The 12,020-nt window shown below is 37.6% G+C and overlaps 1 protein-coding gene and 1 non-coding gene across 3 annotated transcripts in view; both read left to right on the forward strand.

Moving 5' to 3' along the window:
* The window catches only part of DDAH1 (dimethylarginine dimethylaminohydrolase 1), a 206,232-nt gene that overhangs the window by 105,505 nt on the left and 88,707 nt on the right, over window positions 1-12,020 (forward strand). The gene's annotated exons all lie outside the window — the stretch shown is intronic.
* On the forward strand, window positions 2,984-3,087 carry LOC123248136. Its single transcript, XR_006506232.1, has one exon. It is a non-coding gene; the product is annotated as a U6 spliceosomal RNA (small nuclear RNA).

Consider the following 12,020-nt stretch of genomic DNA (forward strand, 5'->3'; position numbering starts at 1 on the left):
AAGAAAGGAAGGAAGGAAAGAAGGAAGGAAAGAAGGAAGAAAGGAAGGAAGGAAGGAAGAAAAGAAGGAAAGGAAGGAAGGAAAGAAGAAAGGAAAGAAGGAAAGGAAGGAAGGAATGAAAGAAGGAAGGAAAGGAAGGAAGGAAGGAAAAGAAGGAAGGAAGGAAGGAAAGAAGGAAGGTAGGAAAGAGAGAGAGAAAGAAAGAAAGAAAGAAAGAAAGAAAGAAAGAAAGAAAGAAAGAAAGAAAGAAAGAAAGAAAGAAAGAAAGAAAGAAAAAAAGAAAGAAAGGAAGGAAGATGAAAAATCTATGGTTTTCTTAATTCAAATGGCAACTAAGTGTGAGTGAAATGTACTGACAGTGGTCTCCATTTTTAATCCTACAAAACAGGATTGAGACATGTGCTAGGTCTGACCACACCCTCCTTGAATAGAAAAAAATGTCTGTGGTTTTGTTTTTAACTTTTAGAAATAGAATAATAACCAAACTATTTGATAGCAGCAGTAAATTTTTCCAGTAAGTTTTAACAGCCATGATGCAATGATGTGATTACATCAGTTTCAACTTAACATACCCTTCAGTTTCTCAGATTGAGGCTTCACATGTCTTTGGCGGGATCTCCCTAACTGTCGTCCCTTTTGGATCAAGACCTAAAAAGCCAATAAAAGGGACTAAGTGACTTGCTGAAATCACAGAGGAAGTTCAGCGGTCTAGCAGGGACGTGATCATTCACTCTGTCAGAGCCAGTGAACCAACTGTCTCCTTACCTGTCAAAGCCTAAAGAGGATAAAAAGACACCTAGAATGAGACTTCTATTCTGGGTAGCAGCAGCCTATCAGAGAGAGTACTGACATCATTCATTCTTCTGTTTATCCTGCCACTACTATGAACAAACAAGAAAGAGTTGGATCAGGCAAAAGGAATTGTTGATTACTGAGAAGAAGAGGCCAAGAACACTGTAGAAGTCATCCATCTCTGGAGGACTTTAAAAATAAAAAAGGCTTATTATTCAGCCTGAGATGCTGCTGTAAGTGTGGTTCTGAGGTCACCTTTTACCTAATGACAATCTGCTTCAGTTTGGTTAGAGAGAGTAGCTATATTTTGCAAAATTGTGTATTTCTAGTGTTTAACACAATGTTTGGCACATGCCATTCCTTTATTTCGGCTATGTCCTACTCTTCATGACCTCATTTGGGTTTTCTCAGCAAAGATACTGGATTGGTTTTGCTGCTTCCTTCTCTAGTTCATTTTATAGATGAGGAAACCGAAACCAAGAGGGTTAAGTGACTAACCCAGGGTCACACAGCTAGTAAGTGTCTAAGACCAGATTTAAACTCCGTTCTTCTTGACTCCAGGTCTGGCATTCTATCCAATGTGCCATCTAGCTGCCCATGTGGCATATGGTAGACATTAATAATCTGTCCTTATTGATGGATGGATTGATCCTGTGAATAAAAGTATCTCTTAGATATCAAACAGTCTCTCAGTCAACAAATACTAAGTGTCTCCTATGTCTTGGTAACAACACTAAACCCTGGGATACAAAGACAAAGAATGAAACTTAGGGAGCTTACATTCTCTAACAGGAGGACAATGACACATGCATAATTACATAAGGGATATATGGCATAATGGATATATCATTCTTACATAGATTTAGATCTAAAAGGGGTCTTAGAGGCCATTGAGTCCAACCCCTTCATATTTTATAACTAAAGAGTCTGATGCAAAGAGAACTACAATAACTTTTTCGAAAGTCATTCGGATAAGTGGCAGAGAGAGGATTCGAACTCTCTTCTTCCAATTCTAAATCCATGATCAGTCTTGAAATCTAGAAGGCTTGGATTTAAGACCATTTTAGTTGTATGTGCTTGGGCCACATAACCTCTCAGTATCTAAGACAACTCTTTAAGACTAGAAATTACAGAAAAATTACAGCATTAATGTAGGGTGATTCTATGCCAGGAGTTCCCCACACCAGTGAAATTCAAGTAGAAAAAAACTCAGATGATATTATATTGCTCCTAATAGAGGATTCACTCTTTGTGATCCTGTGGACCACAGCATGCCAATGTCATCCATGGGATTTTCTTGAACAAGATCATAGAATGGTTACCACTTCCTTCTCCAGTAGAATAAAGCAACCAAAAGTTAAGTAACCTATCCAGGATCATACAATTAGTAAATGTCTCAGGCCAGATTTGAACTCAGCTCTTCAAGATTCCAGGACCAGCACTCTATCCACTGAGCCATCTAACTGTCTCTAATCTAGGATCATACTATTATCTTACAGTTGTGTATTGTGTAATCTTATAATTATCACATTATCTTATAACCTAAGGAATATTTATAAAGTCATAAACAAATACATTTTAATAAATATTAAGTACCAACTATATGCCAGACATTGTGCTAAATGCTAAAGATATAAATAGGGAAAAGAAATATAGTCTCTGCCCTTAAAAAGCTTACAATCTATTGGGAAAAGAAAACACACCAAAGAATTCTGGGAGACAAAAAAAAAAAAAAAGGAGTTGTGGAAGAGAGTTACCAGAGAGTGTGATATTCCTTGAGGTCAAAACCAAGCAGAACTACTGATGGAAAATGGAGTAATTATTATTAAATATATTAAATATTAGTTATTACTAATATGTACATATTATATGATTAAATGCCCAAAATGTACAGTTTATTTTTGTTCTTCCAAAGACTTGTCTGAGTCCAGTTTGGAACCCAGGTCCTTTAGGCTCCACACCTTGCTTTTATAAATGTCTATAGTTGAGAGAGCCAGGTTGTTTAGTGGGTAGAGCTCCAGGCCTGGAGTTGGAAGATCGTGGATTCAAATCTAGCCTCAGATACTTTTTGGCAAGCCACTTAACCCCAATTGCCTAGACTTTACCTCTCTACTGCCTTGGAATGGATACTTAAAATTGATTATCAGACAGAAGGTAAGGTTTAAAAAAAAATATCTAGTATCTTTTATAGATGTCTTCAGTAGCATATATACTAAAATCAGAAAGATACAGAGAAGATTGTCATGGACCCTGTACAAGGATAGCATGCAAATTTGTAAAGCATTCCATACTTTAAAAAAATAAATAAAATGTAAAAAATAGAGTAAATGTCTATGACAAAATCCTTTCCTAGTACACAGAAAGTAACCCCATTTCCCCATCGTGACATCTGGATGGCCCTTGTCTTAGGTGATGTCTTTACAAGTTTCCATGTTATCAACTTTCTGAACATTTATTTGCATTTTTCATAACCATCATTGTCAACTTTCCTGATTTCCAATACAATAAAAAATGCAGGGCTTTTCATAATTTCACAATTTCATTTGTTGATAAGTCATATTTTTTTACTTAATCATTCTGCTCAGACAATATCTCATTGCTCTTGTTCCCACACACAATGCTAGAATTGTCCCATTGTAGTCAACAAGAAAAAGAACCATTTCAACCAGTACATTTTATATATACATCAGCCAGGCTGACACAGAAAGGAGAGTTCACACTTGGGTTTTTTATTGAAAGCTAATCACTTCTATCCCTCTCGCAAAAAAAGAAAGTACAAGAAACAGCATGGTGCTTTAGAAAGAACATTAGATTTGAAAAAAGGGGGACTTAGGTTCAAATCTCTACTCTGCTATTTGCCACTTATGCAACTTTGGCCCAGTTAGTTAACCTCTCTGGGCCCTTGTTTCCTCATCTGTCAAATGAAGGGACTGGACTAGGTGACCCCTGGGGTTCCTTTGAACTCTAAATCTGTGATCCCATTACCTTTCAGTAACATGATAGAAAAGAAGGGAGACTTTTTATCTGGTACTCTTATGGAAGGGCTTTGTACTATCAGTGAGAGGTCCTCTTTAATCTCTATAAAGAAAGGGAACCAATCTATTCCTATTTTTGGTCTGGTCCTTTTTGTTTTCTCCTTAGTAATCTGACTCTTGAGTATGTTCCTATTTGTTTTCCTCTGTTGCTAATTTTCTAAATTGCAGTATGATTTTCATAGTCTAAGCATAGATTTCATAAGTGAAAATTTATTAATTTCAACCCCCAATGCATTAGAACTTTGAAACCTTCATTCTTAATTATTTGAAGGAAAGCTGTGGTAGATAGAACACTGGTCTTAGTGTCAGAAATCTAGCTTTGAGTTCTACTATGCCTCCCAAGTGTGTGACTTTAGATAATAAGTCAGGTCACTTCTCTGAGCATGTTTCTTCATCCATAAAATGTGAATAATAATATTTGCATTACCTACTTCAGAAGTTTGTTGTGAAGATCAAATGAGATGTGTGTAAAATGCTTTGTTAACCTTAACATGCTATGTGGCTATCACTGTAAGGAGTGAAGAAGGGTTCCCACAGCCTCACCCTATTATTTAAGAAGATCTCCAAGAATCAATCAAATATGTAAATGAGGTGTGAACAAGTCTCCTATAAGTTTCTTGAATCAGTAAATAAAAGATATAAACAAAGATGAAAACAAGTCCTTAATCTATTTTGGAGAAGGGAAGTTTTTTTGAGGTATTGGATAAAATCAGCTGGTGATACAATAGAAGCATATTGAGTCTTTGTTGAAATGATTAGAAGGGCAGTGATATGACACAATAGATTAAGAGCCAGGTCTGGATTCAGTAGGACCTGGGTTCTAATCTAAGATCAGATATTACCTACCTGTGTGACTGAGCAAGTCACTTAACTCTGTTTGCCTGGCTCTTATCTGCTGGAAGCCAGCCAGCAGTTTCCAGTTATCTTGAGAGGTGTGATGGTTTAGCCAAGAGGGAGGCAGAGAGAGTCGGAGACACAGTGGATTTCCAAAAGCTGTTCTCTCAGACTTCCTGTGAATCTTTATTTTTATACCTTTCTCTCACAGTCACACAAATGCTGGGAAAATTTACATTTCAAACCCAAATCATAGAGGACTCAAGGTTATACTGGTTAAACTGGCACACCTAGTAAATTTCTACAAAATCCTACATATAGATTACACTGAGACTAAACATGCCTCGGGGCTACCAAAACTCTACTTTATCTAAGTTTTATTTTTATAAAAAGAACCTTCAACATATTTCAAAAGTGGATTAGAGGGGTAGCTGGGTAGCTCAGTGGATTGCGAGTCAGGCCTAGAGACAGGAGGTCCTGGGTTCAAATGTGGCCTCAGACACTTCCCAGCTGTGTGACCCTGGGCATTTGACCCCCATTGCCCACCCTTACCACTCTTCCACCTAGGAGCCAAGACACTAGAAGTTAAGGGTTTTTTTAAAAAAAAGTGGATTAGAGTGTGAGAATCCCCAAATTCAGGGGGACAAGTCTAACGTGAGAAAGTGGTAAAGTGTGAGAATGTTTTGGTTTCATAGGGTTAAATTCAGAGTTGATTTTGCCATGCTGTGTCCTTCCTACTCTTGAGTCAAAGAGAGAGAAAACATTAAAGCAGCTTCAAGGGTATGAACTATTAACTCATTATATGCTGGTTTATTATAGAGTATTAAGGAGAATTCTATAATGGGAATTTTATAAATGGATCTCTATAAAGAAATTTTATATCTACACTATAAGAGGCTATCCTAAAAATATAGATTGTAGTAATTTTAATAATAAAAAGTATTAATCAGAAGAGAGTCACACAGAGGGGTCTGATTGGGTATCCATCCTATAGCCTGATTTTCAGACAATAGGGATCAATGTAAGACTTTGCCATTTACATTGACTCTATGGACCCTAATGGAGTCTCTTATTTTTCTGAGGGGCTCGTGGCACTTGCCCTTCTATCTTACAGTTGTTACTAAGACAGAAAGTAAGGAATTTTTTTTTTAAAAAGGAGAAAGGCTTCTAGAACTTTGCCTATCAGAGAGAAGATTTGAACAGCAAAGTGATCAAGCCTTAGAGAGTTTTGAAAGGGCAGAGACCTGTTAGGGAAACATAGAGGGTAGCAAGGAAGATTTAGTCACTCTCTTCCCCATCTCCCATTGACCAGAGACCAATCTTGTGAATTTCAGAAGCTTCAAAGATGAAGATTCCATCAGTGTCATTAGCATTGATGCCCACCTAAAGCAATGGCAGCATCTGCATAAATTAAACACACTAAGGAGTGACAGATCTTTGGGTATCTACAAGGGGAGTGAGCCTTGGAGCAGAGAAGAGAGCTGAACCCAAGGGGAAATTAATGAAGATTCCAAGAAAGGAAAAAAGAACTTCTAATAAGGAAAGATTTAAGTCTTATTACAACTTCTGAATTTTATCCTTTGCTCCCTAAGTTGTCCAAGTTGAGTCCCCTCTCGAGAAGAGAAGTATGAGCTCCCTAATTGTGAAGAAGTTTTGTACCAACTGTTCTTAATATATCATTTTAGTAAATCCCCATTTTCTTTCTTTTTTTTTTTTGGTTGAGTAACTAAAACTCTTATTTACATATCTAAATATGGTTATTTTACCTGATTAGAGCCCTTAATCAGAATTGACCTAAAATACAGTATGTATGATATCAAATTTCTAAAAGTTAATGAACTCTGCTTGGCTAATTGATAATCAGTTTTTGGCACATCAGATAGGGACTCATAAATAATAGGGCTAGTTAATGCCAAACTCCTCAGGGAGAAGGAGATAGCCATCCTCTAGGGATCTGAGGTTCTAGTACAAATGAGTTGAGGAGGGGGCAGCTGGGTAGCTCAGTGGATTGAAAGCCAGGCCTAGAGATGGGAGGTCCTAGGTTCAAATCTAGCCTCAGACACTTCCCAGCTGTGTGACCCTGGGCAAGTCACTTAACCCCCATTGCCTACCCTTACCGCTCTTCTGCCTTGGAGCCAATACACAGTATTGGATTTAAACAAATTTTTTTAAAAAAACATTGAGGAAGAAGTCCAAAATGGGTGCCAAATCATATTATTTTTATTTCCTTGATATGCAGATGCAATGTGCCATAGTGGAAAGAGCTATCCTTGAAGACAAGCTCAAACTCCATCTCTGACACATACTGGCTATGTGACCTGGTCAAATCACTTAAGTCTCCTGGTATTCTAGGCAGATTTAATTTGTAAAGAAGGTACCGAGCTGCATTGGGAGAGGGAATTTTCTCGTCTACAAGTTCCCTAATGAAAGTCCCCTGATGAAATCATAGGCTTAGTTGCTGATGTAGGCAGCTAGGTTAGATAGAGCACTAAGTCCTGAGTTCAAATCTAGCCTCAAATACTAGCTGTGTGCCTGGGCAAGCTACTTAATCTCTGCTACAGTTCCCTTGTTTATAAAATAAGGGTAAATAAAAGAACCTATTTCCCAGAGGAGTGTAAAAATCAAGTAACATATTTCTAAAGTGCTTAGCATAGTGCCTGGCACATAATAGTTGTTGTTTTGTTTTGCTTTTTAATAAAGGCTTCTTTTCTTTCTTCTTTCTACAGAATAAGGATAATAATGTTTTCCAGGATGCATGTGATTGATTTCACAAGTTAATGCTCATTATGTACTCAATGAATGCTACATGTTATTAGTATTTCACTGACTATGAGCAGATCACTTATCAATCTTTCCAAAACTATAAATTTTAGGAGAGTTTTCACATCTGCATGGGTGGGCAGAATTCCCATCCTAGAATTTCTACATCATGATGAAATCACAGGGCCAGATTTTTTTTTTTGGAAGACAGTACTGATTAGTATTAGACGTGGCATTTGGCTACTGGGTAGATAAGATAGAAGAACAGAAATTGTCGGGTGAAATCATTCTATGCTCAACACTTTCTTGACTTCACAGGAAACGAATGCCTTCATTAGCAGTTTGTGTTTACAGTCAAGTCTAATGTGATTTGGGTAACATGTTCTCTTCTTGTTAATGAGGTTCATTCCCTTCAAAAGATGAGCTTCTGTGATCCTATTAAGTCTGGCTTTTAGAAATTTTTAGATTTTAGAATCTTAATGCTATTATTCATAAAAGCCCAGAAACTTGATTTTTTGCATTTTCTTTGTCTCTGCCACTGTCTGTGGCAAGTGTCGTACCAGAAAGTACATGATGGTCTTTTCTTGCCAAGATGAGTAAGTATCAGGCATATAATGAGATCAACATCTATCCAAAGGCATGCCTGTTGATGGATCCCATTTGGTGAATTCAATGTAAATTTTCTGAATTATTATGCCAACCTGTTTTTTATTTGTCTTTGTATATTGCTTATGTAGAGCAGCCTGTCATAGTGAATAGAGTTCTGGTCTCAGAGGCAAAAGGATTTTGGTTCAGATCCCATTCCTGACACTTGACCCAAAGGAAGGCATCATTGAGCCTCAGGCAACCCCCCGTTTCCCCAGGACTTATCTAGGCCACCTTGGATGGTTTTCATCTAAATTGGTAAAAGGAGTTCCCAAATATAAATTATAGGCTCTTATATATTTTCATTTGATAGAGGAGGCAGATGTAGCTGAGAAAGCTTTGGTGATGTGTCTCCAGTCACCAACTAGTACATATCAGAAATGGGAGCATATGATAATCAATTTAGAACTGGAAGAGGAGGAAGCTGTAGCTCAGAGAGAGCCTGGTTCTATTGTAAAGTGCTTAGCTCAGTACTTGACACATAATAAATACTTAACAAATGATTGTTCCTTTCCTTCTTACATTTTTTGACAGTTTTTATACACAGTCTGCCCTTTTTTTGCTGCAATCACTTTTTTTGACAGTTCACAAGATTTTAATACATATTCTTTAATTCCTCATCATGAAGTCACATAGCTGTGCCTTTGATGAACTGCTTATTTTTTCCAAGTCTAGCTTGAATTATAGTCCATAGGTTTTCTTTCTTTCTTTTTAAATAACTCTTACTTTCTGTCCCAATAACAATTTTTAAGATAGAAGGGCAAGGTCTAAGCAAATAAGGTTGAGTGACTTGCTCAGGGATACCCAAATAATGAGTCTTTGAGGCCAGATTTGAACCCACATCTTCCTGACTCCAGGCCTTGCTCTCTAGCCACTGAGCCACCTATCTGACCCCTATAGATTTTCAAAAGTTTTTAAATCAGGTGAATCCTCAAGCCATTGAAACATGTTTATCTCCATCTCTCAAATACATTTCTTTCTTTTTTTTAAATTTTAAACCCTTAACTTCTGTGTATTGACTTATAGGTGGAAGAGTGGTAAGGGTAGGCAATGGGGGTCAAGTGACTTGCCCAGGGTCACACAGCTGGGAAGTGTCTGAGGCCAGATTTGAACCTAGGACCTCCTGTCTCTAGACCTGGCTCTCAATCCACTGAGCTACCCAGCTGCCCCCTCAAATACATTTCTTAATCTTTCATGGCATATCACATGCCACAAAACTGGTTGCAGTATACCATTGCCATGTGGAAATTTCTGCAAGTTCAAAGTTTATTAATAGATTTATTAGAATTTATCACTCCTTAATGGGGATGATTTCCAGAAACTCTGGAAGTGAAAATAACCCATTTTGGGGGATGGATAGTTTGCAGTCTGATGAAAATGTCCAGTTCTTGTAGGCTCACCTGAACTTCGTCTGACAATGGTTTGGAAATAACCTTAAATGGAAAAGTGAATTTAATCAGTAAAAATTACCTTTTTCCAATCTTTATTACTTCAACCTTTGTATTAACTTTCCTATGACAGTCTTCTATTTTTCTGTAGCAATAACAATCAACCTTTTTTACTGGTCTTTTCACTGTTTTTCCAAAGAAGGAGCCTATGCCACATTGTAGAGAAATTAATAGCAACCCACTCTGCTTTTGCTTAGCAATGTTGTTTTTTTGTTTGTTTGTTTACAGTTACACTTTCTATTGTGCTTTGGTATAAATTATCCTGTTTCATTGTAGGCTTGAATGAGCTTTGAACTACTTAATTCCCCCACAGTAATAACAATTCAGTAGCACTAACAGTTATTGAAGTGTGCTCTTCAAGAACTACGGTATTTTGGTCATTGTCTTAGAGTAACGTTCATTCTTTAAAACAATGGAACTAAAAGTAAGGCAAAAGAGAAACATGAAATAACATCCAGAACTCATCTGAAAGAGAATGAACTAAAGGTAGGGAGACCAGCCAAATCTAGTTTTATCTGATCAAGGTCAGATATTCTGAGTTAACCTGGTGTCAGCAAAAGTACATATGTAAGAGGCTGCTGGGTGGCTCAGTGGATAGAGAGCCAAGCCTAGAGATAGGAAGTCCTGAGTTCAAATCTGTCCTCAGATACTTCCTAGTCATAGAACCCTGAGCAAGTCATTTAACCCCAAATGCCTAGCCTTTACCATTCTTTTTCCTTAGAACCAATACCAAGTATTGATTCCAAGATGGAAGGTAAGGATTTTTAAAAATTAAATAAAAATTTACAAAAAGAATAGATATGTGTGATCATTGAAGTGGTAAAATAAAACTGTATCAAAAGTATTACTTGTCTCAAGTAACTTGTATAGGACTGCACAAATAGGATATCATATGATCATAATTAAAGTATAGACTGAGGTCTTTAGACTTCAAATCCAAGATCTTGGTTTCATTCTCTTATCACCAGGTAACACCACAGATTACTGCTTTTCTATCTAAGCTACTAACCTTAAAAATAACATTTCTTTCATCGCTGATAGAGGATATATTTCACTGACCCAGGGTCATTTGAAACATCAATTTTCATTTTACAGTATGATAGAGAGAGCTATAAAAGTTGAAGACAATCAGAATGAGTGTAATGGGGTACACTCTAAAAGGTTCCTTGTTTATTTTTTAACTAAATTTCTCCCAAGAGCCTGTTTTATTGTTATTTACTCCTGTGCCCTAAAGATAAAATATAGAAAAGGATTCTTGTTAATTAAAAGATATGGTGATTCATAATGCCCCCCCCCAATTTAATCAACATAAGGGAACAAGTTGTCCCACTGTGCCAACCTCTTCAGGTGCTAAAGCCTGAAGGTTCATCATTCAAATGCTTGCTGGCCTTCATGAACATTCCTGGCAAGCTTTTTACATTCTGTATCCTGTTTACCCAGGATCTTTAATCAGGGTACAATTTAGTGTCCAAGGTCTCTAATCCACAGAGGTATTATTCATCTCAAACATGAAGAGAATGTGGATGCAAAGTTCCCTCTGGTACATGACCTTGTATAACTCAGTAGACTTTAAGTGCACAGTGCCCAAACTGGAAGGCCACTTGCTAAGTAAGCCTCATGTTGGCGATTAATATGTAAGGAGACCTTGGTATATTGGACAGAGCAGATGCTTGAATGCTTTGCTTCTAGTCTAGATTGGAGGCTGATGTGACATTGGGCAAGTCATTTAGCTTATCTGAGCTCCTGTTTCCCAACCCGTCTTAGGTGCTGCCACCTCAACAAAGCTTTGCCTGGTCCCTCAGCTGGAAGGGTTTCTCCCTGTTCAAATTTTTCATGGTGTTTGTTGAAATAAAATGCAGTGGAATTCTGGGATATAGAAGAACACGGGGGGCGGGGATGGGACACAGTGGGTACCTTAGAAACTCCCAGACAATTCCAGGCTGATTGCATTAACCCTTCTACTTAGGCTTCAGCAGACCAGCCAACCAGGGGATTTAAGAGAGTGAGACAGAAGGAATGGAGTATTATTGGTCCACATGGCCTCTGTACATAGTGATTTAGAAAGAGATGAAGTGCAGAGGCGAATCGAGAGAGTAGGCAATGTTAAGCAACCCAATTTTAGCACCTAAGCTGGGCGTTCTTCTTAAGTGATAGTACACATGTTCTCTTGTTTGTTGTTTTAAACACAAAAGTCAGAATAATGGGAGGTGTGCAATTGGTACCCCGTATGGTGTCTGATTCCAAGGAGCTGCCTAGAGAAGTAGGGTCGACTTATGCTGCATCCCTTATATCATCCTCTGAGCAACTCCGCTGCCCTAAAGTTGTGCCTTTGCCAGACTCAAATGACCTTGACCATTCAAAGTTTCAGCATTCTGGCAAGTTTCTCTTCAAACTTTTCCTGACTTTATCATCTACTAAGTATATATGGATATAAGTAGATAGATAGACAGAGATAGAAAGATAGATAGATAGATAGATAGATAGATAGATAGATAGATAGATAGAT

Source organism: Gracilinanus agilis, chromosome 4 (genome assembly GCF_016433145.1).
Source record: "Gracilinanus agilis isolate LMUSP501 chromosome 4, AgileGrace, whole genome shotgun sequence".
Taxonomy (NCBI): Eukaryota; Metazoa; Chordata; class Mammalia; order Didelphimorphia; family Didelphidae; genus Gracilinanus; species Gracilinanus agilis.